We start from the raw sequence: 17,760 nt of genomic DNA, 5'->3' as shown, positions 1-17,760 counted from the left end.
TTGATTTAAGTTCTTTTTCATTTCCCGATCTCGCATTGTAATTTTTGCGTGGTGATGTTTATTGCGATTAACTTATTTTCATATGGCAGATGACTTCAGCAATAACAATTGAAGATGTGAGGAGAGAGGGGAAAATGTTGAAGGCCTTATCTGGACATAGGAATTTGGTCAAGTTTTATGATGCATTTGAGGATGTGAATAACGTGTACATTGTGATGAAGTATGTATAGAAACAACTATATCTGAAAATTGCTTTCAGTCTTGATAGGATTTTATTCATTATCAACTGGTTGATTTATGTTCTCATGAAGTTAATGGGTGTAAGGGACTTCATCATAAGTACATGTTTTCAATATTGTTCACAACATGAACCGATTTTGCAGCTAGGTAGTACATACAACTGTTAAATCAGTAATTTATGTCGAATTAATGAGATATTCTTATTCTTGTCAGGTTGTGCGAGGGTGGAGAATTACTGGACAGAATTCAAATGAGATCATGCGTTCGATTTGCCTAAAACGAGATTATTTACATCTGGAAATATAAACTAGCCAAATATATGGTCTGTATGACCACATTTTAACAAATACGTGACCACCATTTTTTCATAAATTAGAACTTATCCGTCCTTAGGCGTGATAAACTTGCCGATTGTAAAACAGGTTATTTATGGTTGGAAATGCTTTTAGTGCAGTGATCAAATGAGATCATGCGTTCGATTCGCCTAAAACGATATTATTTACATATGGGAAAGAAAAACTAGCCAAATATATGGTCTGTATGACCACATTTTTACAAATACGTGACCAATATTTTTTCATAAATTGGAACTTGTCCGTCTTTAGGCGTGATAAACTTGCCGATTGTAAAACAGGTTATTTATGGTTGGAAATGCTTTTAGTGCAGTGATCAAATGAGATTATGCGTTCGATTAACCTAAAACGAAATTATTTACATCTGGGAAATATAAACTAGCCAAATATATGGCTTGTATGACCACATTTTTACAAATACATGACCACTATTTTTTCAGAAATTAGAACTTGTCCGTCCTTAGGCATGATAAACTTGCCGATTGTAAAACAGGTTATTTATGGTTGGAAATGCTTTTAGTGTAGTGATCAAATGAGATCATGCGTTCGATTCGCCTAAAACGATATTATTTACATACGGGAAATAAAAACTAGCCAAATATATGGTCTGTATGACCACATTTTTACAAATACGTGACCACTATTTTTTCATAAATTGGAACTTGTCCGTCTTTAGGCGTGATAAACTTGCCGATTGTAAAACATATTATTTATGGTTGGAAATGCTTTTAGTGCAGTGATCAAATGAGATTATGCGTTCGATTCGCCTAAAACGAAATTATTTACATCTGGGAAATATAAACTAGCCAAATATATGGCCTGTATGACCACATTTTTACAAATGCATGACTACTATTTTTTCAGAAATTAGAACTTGTCCGTCCTTAGGCATGATAAACTTGCCGATTGTAAAACAGGTTATTTATGGTTGGAAATGCTTTTAGTGCAATGATCAAATGAGATTATGCGTTCGATTCGCCTAAAACGATATTATTTACACCTGGGAAAGAAAAACTAGCCAAATATATACTCTGTATGACCACATTTTTACATATGCGTGACCACTATTTTTTCGTAAATTAGAATGTCTCACTAACTATTGGCTTGAATTGCTTTTTTTTTTTTTTATGCACATGTAAGTTACAGATAACCAAATAAACGAACAATATAACCATAATTTGTCAAAGGCGTAACCATTTTTTCGTTAATTAGAATGTCTCACGACTAGTTTTAAACACATGAAAGAAAAAAAACATGGTTATGCCTTTGTAAAATTGTGGTTACACACTTCAAATATTTGGTTATACATAATTTTTCTGTGAAAACAATATTATTTTAAGGCGAGTTATCACTGAAATATCAAAAGTGATAAAATGTAGTGAAAACAATATCATTTTAAGGCATTTTAAGGCGATATATGTATTCGAGTTTAAACTATTTACTCATTGTTTAATGATAATAAAGTGAGGTGCATGATCTTCATTGTTTGACAGACTTTAGGAAAACTATCCAAAAATGATATGCGTTTAACCATTTTTTAACAAAGGTGTAACCACATTTTATTTTCATGACCAAATTGTTTTTATCACTATTTCACATGATATTAAGAGTTCAAGAAACATAGAATCTATATCTTTTGATATTTCAGTGATAAATTTCCCATTGATTTACAATAAATAAGGAATGTTTACAATACCTTAATATTACACATCAAAGTTAAAACATTACAAAGAAATCTGTCAATTATCAAAGAATCACTCATTCTTTCTTGAGCCACTATATCATGTTATGGTCCTTCCCATACACTTTTCATCTTTTCTTCTAGTACAACCAATCCCTCCTCTTTGTTAAATTGGTAATACAAGACCTTGACTTTCATGATTCCAAGATCTTTCTTATCTTTCACCTTGGGTATATCAAGTCATGACAATTAACAACAACCTAAATTGAAGCTTCTTTTCAGTTTGTACTTCCAGATCAAGGGGTAATATTATAATTCCATTCCCAATCGTTTATATTGCTCATTGTCATCATTAAAAACCTGAAGTGTTAGTTATTGGGTCTTCTTGCAATCAACTAATTTTTTTGATCCCAAACAACAAACACATTACTAATCATTATCAAATGCAAAATAAAATATGCCACAAAACAACTCCAAAAATGAAAAATTACATACGGGTCCAATTTATACCAACAACAATCACATTAACATATGTACCTTGTTCCAAGAAACTTATAGAAACTGCTATTCAATTTCATACCAATGATCATCAATTGCAGAAATAGGAAAACTGAAATCCTCTAAAACATACATGTAGTACTTATAACATGAGTTATATGTGAATAATTTTCTATATTTGACAAACTTCTTCATTCCAATTAGTCTCCTTCTCACTATTTCTACGCGTATTTTCTGTGCAATGCCTACATCTGAGGCAATTTGCGGGATCTTAACTGATATGCAGGGTTCATATGTGAACTATTGTATAACTTTCTATATCCGAGTTAGGAAAACTAACAAAAATTGTGCTAGAATTCACCATTATTTTTCAAATGAGTTACCCTGTGTGAGATGTGAATTACTAAAAAAAAGATTGAGAATGACTGAACCATGTTTTATCCCGGAGGTGCAATTTTTATTTTCATATAGATTTTGTCTCTTTCTCACTACTTGTCTATGTGCTCTCTTTGAAAGGAATAAATCTGAGTACTTATCAAAGTTGAATAATGAGCATGAGTGAGAGGTGAACATACATCCACCTTTTACAGACTTTAGGAAAACTAACCCGAATTGAGAGACACTTAACGGCATTTGACTAAGAATTTTTGGCACAATCTCTACGTCATATTAATTAGAGGATCAACAAAAATCTGACTAAATAATTGGGGGAAAACTTGTGAGTTTTTACTAACAAACAATACAATGAGAAGTGAATGATCTTCTATGTATAACATGTTTTACACAAAAAAAAACTCAAAAATAGATGCACTTAACCAACACAAATTACAATCCCAAACTCATATGCAATTCCAATCAAATGCAAGCATTAACATAAGAAGAACCTCAAAGCGTGTAAGAAGCAAAATGTTCATAAAACTATAAGTATCAAATCTCATTTTGCCATTCTTAAGAATAATTTTATGTCCACAATTTCACACCAAATGCTCTATCTTTGACAAAATGAAGCACCATTCTTAAGAATAAAGTTCTGTACAAAATTAGAAATTTATGTACATAATTTTCACTTTCACACCAAATGCTCTATCTTTGTAGAATGAAGGGCAGTTCTTAAGAATAATTTACTGTACATAACATGTAGTCAGTCTGTAAACTAACATCAAGAACATGGTTTTCATTCACCTTCCACGAACTCTAGGAAAGTGATTTTGAAATTGCATAAATGTCTATATTTATCACTCTTGTTTCCACAAACTCAGCACTGAAAATTTTCTAAATTTTCTATATCACCTCTATTAAGTTAAACAAAATGAAATTAAAGAAACAACAAATTTGACACATAAGTAATCAAACAAATAAATATACTGAGTCACATACTCTACTCTGTGCTTATCAAAAAAGAAAAAAAAGATACCATATTCAGTCATCAAATTCTAACCACAAAACCACTCCCTACTTAAAACATAACATTCACTAGACATGTTTACCTCTACTCTATACAATTAACACAATCATGTTTGGTTCCATGATGAAAATGCAGCACTAGACATGATTACGTTCAATCACTTCTATTTTTTCGAATTATTAGCACACAATACGACATATGTGATTACATTGAATAATTTTTATTTTCTCAAGTTATTTAGTTATGTCTATGAGTCGGTGTCAATATTGCGTCTGGTGCGTGAATGTGATAGCAAAACCCCTCAAGTTTTGGTTTGCAATGGCAAAACATTGTTGGAACAAATCTAATTATTCTAATCAATTCTCCAAAACTTAGTAAACAATTTACTATCATGAATAATGAAATTATTCTAAAAATCAGCATTATTCATTTCTAAGTGCATGTCTAAATCTAAAATTACCCTGATACGAGCAGTGGCAACTTGACCAGACTGAAGAAGCATCGCAATGTCGCGTCTCATCTGCCTCACCACAACCTCCCTTTTGTTCCTCAACAGCTTAATCCTCGCCACCGCCATCTTCGCCGCGGTTTTACTGCAAAACCACAACACATTTAATTATTTCTATTTAAACCCCCCAATTCTAGAATCAACAACATAGAGAAAGAAGAGAATGTAATAATACCATTTGGAGGAATTGAAGCCGAGACCGAGAAGAGCGAGAGTGAGTTTCACGATCCTCTTGGTGCGTGCGGTGGCTGTGGTTACGACCGTCATGGTGTAACGGTGGACAGAGAAAGAGAGAAATGGGGTTTGGGGTTTTGGGGTTTAAGGACAAGAGAAGAGAAGGGTAACAGTCTGCTAAAAAAGGGAGTATAGCGAAAAAGGAGTGTGTGGAGACAATGACGGACAAGAGAGGCGGCGGTGGGAGGAGGTCGTAGTTGTTGAGGGAAAAGAAGAGATGGAAGAATGAGCTTAGAAAGATAGAAAGAGGAGAAGATTATGTGGTTGTGAAGGAAACTACCAAACTACCCCTTATCACGTGAATTTACCAAACTACCCCTGCCACATCAGCGGGTGTACCAAAAGGGTGTACCAAAAGAGTGGTTCACCAATCTTTTTCCTTAGATAAACTATTTATAGAACAATCACATATAGATAGATATTATCAAAATCAAAGTAAAATAGAGAGTATAAAACACAATAAGAGTATAAAAGAGAAAGTGACCTAAAAATTGTTAGTTGATTTGAATCCTACAAAATTTAAGGGATTAGTTTTTGCAGTTGTTTGCGTGAATGATATTCGGTTTACACTAAAAAAATATTCCCTCCGAAAACTTTAAAAATAAAAAAATATATATTCTTATTTATAAGAAAAAGTCACAACTTTTAAGGCGTATTTATTATATAAAAGACATTTTTAGCCCTCATGTAATGTTTGTCTTTTTAATAGTATTAGTGGGTATATTTAATACTTCACAAATTTTTATTTGTCTTTTTAATAGTATTAGTGGGTATATTTAATACTTCACAAATTTTTATAAGAGTATATTTGTAAACACGTTCAAAAAGTGGCAACAATTAATGATCGTCTTGATTTTAATATTTTTTGTTTTTTCTTCTTATATTGAGAACCGGATGTAGTATTTAATTTCTAATAAATTTAAGGAAAATATGGACATTCTTACTCCTTTTACACCCATGAATGATAAGAAAAGGTGATGCCATAATTGTGATAAGTTTGTGAAATGGTGGAAAACTAAATATATATAGTAAATAACATGTTGAACGTCATTTGAAAAGTTAAGTGACGTAAAAAACAAGCATCTTAAGGGTGTGTTTGATCCGTTAAAAGTAAGTACGAAACAAAAACACAACATAAGGTATGCCAAAGTTTTGTGATATTGAGCAATTTGTTTATCGTTTACGATGTTTGGCAAACAAAAAATTATTTACTTTAGATAAATTTTTTAATTTTTGTCATGTCTCTTGCCCTTTTTATTATGTTCCTAGAACAATTATACAATCAAACACAGTATAATTGAAGTTAGGGTCCTGCTAACCGGTGCCCTCGGGCACTGATTAAGCATACCATAAAAGGGAACTATTACCATAAAAGGAAACTGCTTTTTACTTTATTATAAATTAATTACACAATTTCAATGCATTAACAACTATATAATTTCCTTTTTCATATCCTTAACCAGTGCCACGGAGGCACCGGTTAGCATTTCCCATGAAGTTATCATATTGTGTGCTCATATCTTCATAGGAAAAATATCACTTCCTCCATCCCTTAATATAATAGTATTTAAAATTCTTGTGAAAGATTTTTAGTTGTTTGGATCATTTTCATAGGTATTTTGATGAGTTTAAAATGAACAAATTTGTTGAATATAAACACAAAATCAAAGGACAATAAAGATGAAGCAAAGAACTATACAACTTAGGTGGTGGGATGGTGACAATGCAATTTTGAATTAATTTTACTAAAGTTGAAGTTTGTTTAAGCCAAATTATTATTATTGTGCCAAGTGTGCCTATGTAAGTTACTTCATATCTTTATTTGATTACTTAGTACAAGCTTTTAACATTTCTCTTGACATTACATGAGACTAGCTTTTTGCCAAGTGCTTCAATTGCTCATCACTAATGGCGCAGGTCTAGCATCATACTTAGGGTTGCGAATAGATCAGACTGGCCTACAGGGGCCTACGGCCTGGCCTGACTTGTTTATGAAAAATGTTAGGCTTAGGCTTTTGAAAAAGTCTATTTAAGTAAATAGGTCAGGCTCAGGCTATCAAAAAATGCCTACGAAGCCTGGTAGGCCGGCCTATTTATGCATATTATTAAAATTTATTTTTTATTTATATTAAAATATAATTTATATTAGAATAAAAATCAAGAAAAAAACGTAAATAATGGACTTTTTAAATAGACTCTGAGGCCTTATAGTGAAATAGTCTTTTGAGGCCTTATAGCAATAGACAGACCTTGCGATGAAATAGGCTTTAAGGCCAATTTGGCCTATTTAGAAGTAGACAAAATTGAATATTTAATGACTTTAATATGAAGTAGTCATGTAAATAGGCTTTCAGGTCAGGTCAGACTTTTAAATAGGTCAGGTCAAGCCAAAAATAATAGGCCTATGACTGGCCATAGGCCAGGCTCAGGCTTACAAAAAATTTCGTAGGCCAGAATTAGGTCTATCAAAGCCTGGCCTGGTCCGACCTGGCCTATTCTCATCCCTAATCATACTCATTGAATTAGTTTATTGTTAAATGAACTGTATTTTCTTAGACTATTTGCTGCACCAAACAAGCTTATCTTTTTGTTGATTAATTGTAGCAGTATACTTTTTTTTCTTTTAGGGATGTTGCAGTAAACTTTGTTTAATACATTTAGATCAAATGATATTTATCTATACTATTTTTTTTAGGCCACCAAGGCTACCTCATAGATATGAGAGGAGCTGCCCCTGCTTATTCGCTTCAATGAAGGTCATTTCAAATTACATAAATTAAGAAATCTACTAACTATTATCCCATTTTATCTCATGCACCCCTTTGACAAGTTGTATATGATATAAATGTTTCCATTAACTAATTAGTAAAAAAATTGTCTTTCACATGCTAATTATTATACATATAAGAATGTGTGTTACTTACTCAAATATGGGAATCATTAATGTATAATAACATTTTTTTTTCCTTCATTTGGAACCAAAGTGAGATACATATACAACTGTGATTGTAACATGCACGAATCTAGGTGGGAGAAATTGGAGCAACTGTCCCCACTACTCTTCCGATTATATTTGTTAAATATTTGATATTTTAATGATTGCCCCCTCTTAAAATAATAGATCTCCCCACTACTCTTCCGATTATATTCGTTGGTCACTAGGAAGGAGAGTCTCATTGAAATCACATATAAGCATCCATGATCCAATAATGGTTTGGTTAAGGTTGGTTAGGTAGTTCCAAAAATTGTTGTGCAAGCTAGGATGGGTTAGGGCTAGCATAAACACATGTTTAGGGCTAGCATAAACACATGTACAAGTAGATGAAGCTTTACCAAAGATAACGGTGAATGTGATAGAGTATTGGTTGGAATCAATTATGCTTGTAGTAGTTGTGGCAATAGTGTGATGAAGGAGCCAAATTCATATTGAATGCCCATAAGCCTCCACAATATGGACAGGGGAGTAATTATTGTTTGTCCAAAAGGTGGGCAGTCTAGCAAAAGGTACATGTGTTTTAAGGATGATAAGAAAAGTAGGGTGATACTTTAGGATCATGTCTTTTAATTGTCTTCTGGTATTGCTATTGTTAACCTCTCTGATATTCCAAGAGAAGACAAAAATATCGAAGAGAACTTCCATAACAACTCACAGACAATAAAAAGAAAAAAAAACTTGGTGCTAAGTGATCATGTATTCCTCTCCATTGAGTTTATGCATGTGGGTATAATTAATTTAAAATTTAAATTGTTTTAGAATAATTAAATATAAAAATATGATATGATACTAAAGGATTATTGGATGTTTGACACATATCCATCCAACAAAACTTTAAGATATCTAAGTGTCCACAATTTTATTTTGGACAAAATGAAGGAGCATTTGATGCATCTATGTTTCATGGACACATAACTTTTTCCTCCGTATCTTTTTTGATGAATAACTTTTTTTTAAATGCCTCTATTATTTATTCACCTGAATCAACCACTTTGTTAGTGATTAACTATCTATACATTTTATTCATTCATTGCAAGAAAAAAATAAATGTTTGAATATTATTGCTCTAATTTATATATCAAAAGTATAGTTCAAATTAATGATACTTGAATAATTACAACTTCAATCTGCAAAAATAATTTTCAAAGCAAGAATCAATTGTTACAAGTTCAAGCATCCTAATCTTTCAAAAAATAAAAAAGTTCAAGCATCCTCACACATGCATATTTACAAGTTTTTAATCGCAATTAAAATTGAGTCAAGATTCTTAATATCACATAAAATTGCAGTCAAATTAATATGAATGCAATTGCAAAGACATAAGAAATGAATATATAGGTAGGAGTCAAGGACAAAAACCTTCATGATAGCTACAATTACGGTCAGCCAGTTTATTAAAAATTTAAAACCTTGTGCATGTGTTGGTCAACAAACCAACACAAATTTATAGTTCAAAATACACTTACCAATATACAAGAATAAAGATCAAAATTGCATATTACTTAAATATTTAATTTTGATAATTCACTTAATTGTAATTGTACAATCTCCTCTCATGAAATGGTACTATCACCTACGTCCATACCTTAATCATATTTACTTGAGAGATTTAATTGAACATGAAGGTGCTGCATATCTAGCTGAAAATCTACGACACGATTCTTCATCGTCCTCCATCAAACCTTCATCAAAGTTCTGAGAATAGCTTAAAGGATCATAACCAAAACCACCAGTTGATTTGTTGCAAGTGTTTTTTCTCTTTGTCCAAGGAAGCTTCAATTTGAAACATCCCCAACATGAAAGTGTAAAACTTCTAGTAGGTGATGAATTTTTCTCCATTAGTTTGAGAAAGCTTCATGGAAAATTAAACTTGAATAGAATGCCTTTGATTTTTGAGTGTGTGGTAGAGAATATCAATAGTGCTATAATTTATGAAATATTTTGGTCAAAAGATGAAAAGCTTTTGGGGTTGAAAAAGATTGTATGAAAATGAAGAATCTATGTTTGTCGTTTTGAATGGATCAGTTGTATGGAAAAAGAATCTCATACTGCAATGATACAGTAAAAATTTCATTAAATGGGTAAAGTATGGTGGGCTCACAACAGTTTGCATGGAATCAGGAAGTACAAAAAAAAAAATAGCTGACCAGAATCAGAACTCTTTCCGTATTCAATCATAGGTTAATAATTGAGGACATTAATTTAATGTTTAGACTAGTTAACCTGGACATTTATGAAATGGATAACCAAATGAAGGTTGGGTTTGGCAAAAGAGGTTGGTTATAGACCCAAAGAGATTAGTCATGTCATGTGTCCAACCGTATTTAGTATTTAATTTAGGAGAGAAGACCTTTAATTGTTTTTTTAATGAGTCAAAATGATACTCCCTCCGTCCCGAATTAATTGAGCTCTTGGTTCATTTCACTTATTAAGAAAAATGTGCTCCTTCCGGTCCTATTTACAAGAGACAATTAATTTTTTAGATACATTCAATAATTTATGTATTTGGTTTAGATTCTTGACTGGATACATAAATTATTCAATGTATCTAAAAAGTCAACTTTCTCTTGTAAATAGGACCGGAGGAAGTATAAATAAAGGGGAAAGTGGAATATATTGAATTGGGAATGATGTAAGTAGTATTAATTAGAGTTAAAAAGGGGAAAAAGTGGAATATATTGAATTGGGAATGATAAAGTAGTATTGAAAATTGAAATGACTAAGTTATTTTGGGACACCTTTTTTTTAGTAAATGACTCAGTTAATCCGAGACGGAGGGAGTATATATTAGAACAAAAAAGAATCCTGCCTAGCACAAGGAGTACATGAACATAATCCAAAGTTACACAGTTTTAGTCCAAAAGACGGAATAAAAGAGAATACAAAAATTAAGTAATGCCCAGGCAGAATTAAGTAAGTCACCACCAGATTTGATATTCATAGACAAAATTAACATTTTTTTGCCTTAAACAACCAAAAAGATAGGATCTTAATTTTGTCTATCAATGAAGAACCGTGTTTTTCTTGTTCTTGAAAATTCTATTGAAAAAAAATGTTGAAAAGCTCCTCCTTTTAAAAAAAAAATTTAAATGTTGAAGGCTCCTCGAACAAGTGCACACACGTGTGATGTGGGTTCATTAAAAAAAATGTGATTATAATTAATAATGTTAATATTAAAATTGGGAGAGAAGTGTCAATAATACACTTTTTAACGTAAGCTTTTGAATGCACTCTCACATGTTGATTGAAATTTAAATGAAACCCCCTAAATCACGTTCATCTCACATAATTTTAATAGGACACGTCTAAATTTCAACAAGTAGATGAAAGTGTACAAAACAAACGTGTGTTCTTTTTTTTTTTTTTTAGCATTTTTTAACGAGGGTTGGGTATGTAAAGCTCCATAGGTTATTTTGGAAGAGAATATATATTTGAAGGAGACAGAACTTGTACCATTAATCTTGGTGGCCAAACATTAATGTGACGTATATGAAACTATATTGTTTATATGAGCATATATGTTGGCATCTTTCTCAGTCTTGGACAATTGAGCGTTTCATGTATACCCCGCTATCACACTATGTGGCCCCAGTTATACTCGACGCCAATTTGTCATTTGTCAATGTTTCTAAATTTGGAGTAGTAGTTCATCTAAATTCTATATTAGACAAGTATCACACTATGTGCCTACTGTTTTTTATAGCAGAATAAGACATCTGGACAAATTAAGAGTTTGTTTATGTTTTTTTTATTTAGCAAATACTAATAAAAACATTTCATGTCTTTTATGTCTTATTTTAATATATGAAAACAGTCTAAAAAGTTTTTGAAGAACTGCAACTATAAGTTTTGTTTAAAGACAAAAAGCCACCTACCTAAAATTACATCTATTTCTGTCAAGTTCAATTTGTATTCCATGAAGTCCATCAATTTAGATTTAAGCTACATAGTTGCAAGGGAACAAACTTTTCCACCCCAACATGAATTTAGATGTACACATATAAAAGAACATTTATTTTGTTTTCAGAGAAGTACACTTCCGAAATCATGTGAAGTTTTTCAGAAGTAAGAATGTGGAAAGTAACTCCTAGTTATAATTGCCCGTAGTTTGAGATCCGAGGTTATGAATATTTTGGTATGGAACATGAGTGAAACCTTCGCCGACCATCCAAAAAGAGGATAGATAATTAGATATACATGGTGACAACAAGAATATAAGTGTTTTGTTTTACAATTCAAACTTGAACATACTTGTTTTTCGAAGCTTCGAAGCTGGAGAGGTAAATACAGATTCAGAGTGAACATTGCAGTATGCATCCTCACATGTTCCTTTGCAAACTGTTGGGAAAATGAGGGTAAAAAAATCCTTAAATCGGAATAACATGGTCAATCCCCAAGTACCAAATAAATTAAAATGGTGGTGCGGTCAATTTTATATCAAGTACATCTATATGTAGAACTTTCTGCAAAGTTCTTATTCAAGAAATTTTGATTGCATCTGCAGAAACTGAAACAGAGAAATTCTATAGAACTCTCATCACTTTAGAAACAAGAGAAAGTCTTTCATAGAAACAAACATTTTGATCATTATTTCTACCTAAGAGGCAAGAAAAAATTAGGGCTTATAATGATAAGAAACTCAAAGAAGAAGTATAAAGAATCAAGGCTTGTTAAAGAAAAAAAAACAAAGAATCAAGTCACCAGACATGCATCTAGGAGATATTTCTCAAACCAAACACATGATGCGATTAAGGAACATGAACTGGAAAGTTTTTATCATAGATTACACATGTCTCAGTACAATAGCTTACTTCGTCTGAAAACCAAAAATTAGTAATAATAACAAAGCCTTAATCTCAAATGTTTGAAAGTTTGCATTACTTGTATACTGCAAGACCCAAGTGAAGGAACACAGGTATATTATTATTAACATGCATGCAATGCATTGACCATATAATGCATTAAATTAGAACCTAGTCCCAGGGCACTAACTATGATTAATGCTACAGTGACTGATATATCACGTTCTTCCATTTCTTAGCTTAAATTAAAGATTGCTTTAGTTTGGCAAAAGAAACCGAAACTCTCGTTTAGTGAACCATCGTGTAATATTTTTGGTTAGACATCACTTACGTTTCGACCGAACTCCAGATGACTAGGACCCACTTCTCCTAAGAATCGGATGGTTTAACACCAAAAAAAGGGAATCATCACGTAATTTGAAGCAAATCAATTATCAAAATATCACCCAAAGAATATCTTACAGGACTAGATTTGAAACCTATCTCACTAAAGACCAAACATAATCGAAGGACAAGAATAGACCAATATGCTCAAGAAATATAAAGTTTACTTTATAACTAAATATGTTGGGATAAAAGCAAAGAACGTACTTAAAAAATTGACAACCATTTGCCCTCCCTCAAAATAAAAATCCATAATCTAGACCTAGTGACCAGTGGCCATTAAAATACCCTAAACAAAATTTATGCATACAACAACAACAACAAAGATTTATCCCACTAAATGAGGTCGGCTACATAGATCAAATTACATCATAATGTTCTATCATAAACAAAATTTATGCATCAATAACAAAATCCCTTTCATACAACAGTAGAACCTAAACCATATCCTAATAGGTAGAGTTGGCTATAAGAGCCTTTAGTACTATTAAAATAAATTTTATCCTGGATCTTCAATGCTTCAAAAAAGTTTAGAGCCCAATATATTAGGATAAACCAAACTATGTAGCTCAGTAGCCAGTCTCACCTAGTAGGATAAGACTTACATTGTTGATGTTTTGACCTACATCCTGCCTGCAACCTTTTCAACCAAACTTTTCTTCACAACTCCTTTGGAGTACAACTCATTTGATAACTCCAAAGCCTCCTCAGTTAATCCTTCATAAGCAATACCTTCTATAAGAATGTTGTATGTAGCCTCGGTAGGTTTACATCCTTTTGCTACCATATAAGCTAGAAAATCAATAGCACGGCATGTTTCCCGAGCTTTACAGAGTCCTGTCATGATTGAGTTGTAAGTGCATATGCATTTGGCCTAACACCTAATCCTTCCATGTCATGGAAAAACTTGATTGCTTCGTGATTCTTCCCTTAACGACTGAGTCCCGGAACTAGTGAAGTGTAAGTAACTATATTAAGTTTAAGACCTTTACTGCGCATTTCTTTTAAGAGTTCCAAAGCATGTTTGGTCTTTCCCACCTTTAAAAGCCCATCAATGATTGTGTTATAAGTATATATCAGATTTGGGACCTTTTCTGCACATTTCTTCCAAGAATTCCACTGTACGCGCTGTTTTTTCCGCCTTCAGAAGCCCATCAATAGCTATACTATATTGTAAGTAACTCGAACAGGAGAACACCCGTTGCAACTTAGTTGGCTCAGTATCTCAACTGCATCATCAACCTTCCCATCTTTGCATAATGAACTTAGAAAGATATTATAGGTCCATATATTTTTCGGGAACAACCCCTAGATTCCATTATTTCCAAGTACTCAATTGCTCTATCAATATTTTTTTCACGACAGAACCCTCGAAGCAATGAATTGTAACTCCTGGAATTAGGAGTACAACCATGCCCTGACATCGTCTCCTAGACATCACGAGCTTTACTTGCTAAGCCTTTTCGACACAAGAAATTAATCAAGATATTAAAAGTAACAACACAGAGGGAAAACCCCTGCGAAACATGCTAGCCAATAATTTTTTAGCATCCATCCATCTTTCATTGGTACATAAGCTACCCAAAATAATATTATGGGAGACTACATCAGGCTGGCAACCATAGGATGGCAAGTTCTTTAATAATCTAATTGCTTTGTCCAATCTACCTTCATTACATATCCCTTCTATAAGAATATTATATGTAACCACATCAGGTTTGCATCCTCTGCTCTTCATCTCATCAAACAGTTGCATTGCCTTACTAACTCCACTTTTTTTGCATGTTGCATCAATCAACATAGTGTATGTAGTTACATTGGGATAACACTCGTCTTGCAGCTGTCTGTCAAGGACTTTCGTCTTGCAGCTGTATTGCAGCTGTCTGTCAAGGTCCCCATTGGGCAAGGATTCCATTTTACTCAAGTCATCTTTGGGGAATCTTACAGAATGCCGTAGATTACTTGTCAAACTAGAAGTTTTGAACTTCAAAACAGCCATGACGCGATTTCTGAAACATTTTCTAGACAATGTTCCCTTAGACTTACCATAGTCAATAACACTGATATCATCAGACAAAACAAATGAGCGAATTTTCAAGGCCATACTGTATACTTTCACTAAATTTATTACATAACCCGGCAAATAGCTTTCTTGATGGAAATGTTATTATGAACAAAACTGCTTGCAAGGCTTCACCAATTTAATTGCCTTCACCAACTTGTTCCCCTTGCTACTCCAAATCCCATGCAACCAGATCCATTGCTTTCATCGTTTCTCATCAGCTGAAAGACAAAAGCCACACAATCCATAACTTTACAAGTCAATATATTCAAAAAAAGTTAATTATGCTATTAAGCGAGGAAATAAAAATTTGCAATTCTGAGTATAACAACTATATTTCCTTTTTCTTTAACTAAGGCTACTCATTTTCTATTAGTTTTCTCCATAGTTAGATGGTAAGAACATAATTGAGGAACAACTTGGTGACCTGCTGGACAGTATTTGATCCAAAATTTGGGTTCCGTTGGTTAGTTTTATGTTTTCATTTTCCATTGATATGTTTTCACTAATTATTACAAGAATGTCTTCTATAATCTATTTTTCACTTTGTTTCTTGTTTTCAAAATCTAGGTGCATTGCTTAAAGAACCTCCATCAAGAACTAATTGTTCAATTTTGCCCTTTTTCCTTCAAAAGTATTAGCTTGCAAAAACATCTTCAGCTTTAGTAACTAAAGAAGTCATATCACGATCAAATTGTTTGAGCACATTCAATCATATATTCATATGGCTGCTGAATATCCTTGGTGCTGGAATTGGAAATAGTAGTATTATTAATAACTATATTTATGTATCTATAGGTTCATATGCGCAGGAAGACATACTTATTAATTATCTTTTAAATATAAAATGTATTTGTTTACACACACACACATGCATACGTAACATGCTTTCTGACTGCTATTTACTCAAATAATTTAGAAAATCTCATCTAAAACATTCTGAAAACATTTCTCAAGTCAAGCTGGTATCAGAGTGTGAAGTATATGGGAATTCTACCTTTCAAAATTCCCAATCATGCTAGAATCTTACAATTGCCCTTCTTTCTCTGTTTTCTGAACCCTAATTGCCACCCTCGTAAAGTTGAATGGAAATAATTATTTAGCCCAATGTGCATATGTATGACTCTGGTTTCTGAACTAGGGTTTCTATAACAATTTGGAGAAACTTTTGATCATATTTTAGAAGAGAGTTGTCAATAAATGGGAAAACCTGATTTTCAGCTTTGGGCATTGTTGTAGAAATTTGTCAAACCAAATACTTTGGCAAATTTCAGAACTGTCAGACCTGACATACATATGAAAGAAAAGTCGGGTGATTTTGTCCACAATATTCCAAGTCCATGTTGATTGTAATTGTAATTACAAATTATAATGCTTTCATCACAAGCACAGAAATAAACGTCACTCAAACAATTTAATCATGATATGATTTCTCTTGATCCTCTACAAGGAAATTATAACAGGATATGTTAGTTCAAATGATCAACTAGAAGACAACATCTACAACAAGCTTGGAGAATTGACTAATGTGTTAAAATTTATGAAAAATGTTTTATAATATCTTGATTGTATTATGTATCATAGAGAAATTTAGGGTAACCATCATGATTTGTATCCTTATTTAATTTGATTAAGAATTAAGTATTAGAATAAAATATAAATAATTACAGATTTGACTTCTATATAACATCCATCATATCATTCACGTTGTATCATGATCTCCATTCTTGAACAGATTTGAGAGATGTCCGGATCTAATTTAATGCTGGTTAGGAAACAAACACTTACCAATTGAGTGAGAAATTTGGGAATCACACCACATAGTAGAGGACGTTTAAGGGTTTTAAGGTCTGTTGGACCAGAAAGCAGACCCATGACAGAAGGAACTATGAGGAGAATAAAGATTTCAAGACCGAGATCAATGCTGTCGACATAGAATATCAGTTTGTTTAAGTTCCACTAAGCTCGTACTAAATTGTGTATCGCGAAACAACAATGTTTTGTCCAAATTACGTAACGGCTATGGCTCTGTAACGCCTCTATAGTCGATATTTGACAACAATGACCAAGATTGCTCTAATACCAACTTGAGAATAAATTCCAATTTGCAAGAAAGATTTTTATAAATTGCTCGAGTATTTTGCACTCAACATACTGAAAAACAATAACAACAAAACCCAATTTTTACTATGGAAAAAGGCCATAAAACAAATAAATCCTTCATGTTTTTCCGTCTTTTTCAAACTCAGATAACAGTCAATAACATAATCTAGGTCCAGCTTATTGGTTAACTTGAGGAAAAGTTTCATCAATGGTAACAATTATCTGCTAGTAATAATTTAATCAATAAATAAATAGGGTCGTATTATAGATGCAATGAGGTACAAAGTCAAGAAAATTAAAAATCATCATCAAAATAAAGCAAAATCATGGAGCTTAATGGATATGTTCGGTCAGTGTATATTAATTTTACACCGACGTCCAAATTCAGCAAAATTGAAATCTAAAGTGTTACAGTACAAATTAAGTTCAAAAAAAAATTCACAAAGCAATGAACCTGAATGAATCTGTGACTGTGGAGAGGAAAAATGCGACGAT

At 32.5% G+C, this 17,760-nt stretch overlaps 1 long non-coding RNA gene and 1 pseudogene across 1 annotated transcript; both read right to left on the bottom strand.

The window, feature by feature from the left end:
- Nucleotides 1-2,227: 2,227 nt before the first annotated feature.
- Nucleotides 2,228-5,299, bottom strand: LOC146922911 (uncharacterized). Its single transcript, XR_015012637.1, has 2 exons — nt 4,861-5,299; nt 2,228-4,770 (listed from the first exon to the last, which is right to left on the bottom strand). It is a non-coding gene; the product is annotated as an uncharacterized LOC146922911 (long non-coding RNA).
- An 8,290-nt stretch (nt 5,300-13,589) lies between these two features.
- On the bottom strand, nt 13,590-15,346 carry LOC146922910 (uncharacterized; annotated as a pseudogene).
- Nucleotides 15,347-17,760: the final 2,414 nt, after the last annotated feature.

The sequence above is a fragment of the Medicago sativa genome, chromosome 5 (genome assembly GCF_051527215.1).
Source record: "Medicago sativa cultivar Bolivia chromosome 5, Bolivia_mono, whole genome shotgun sequence".
NCBI classification, from domain to species: Eukaryota; Viridiplantae; Streptophyta; class Magnoliopsida; order Fabales; family Fabaceae; genus Medicago; species Medicago sativa.
Note: the sequence above shows the minus strand (reverse complement) of the source record. Positions and strands in the feature narration are given on the sequence as shown.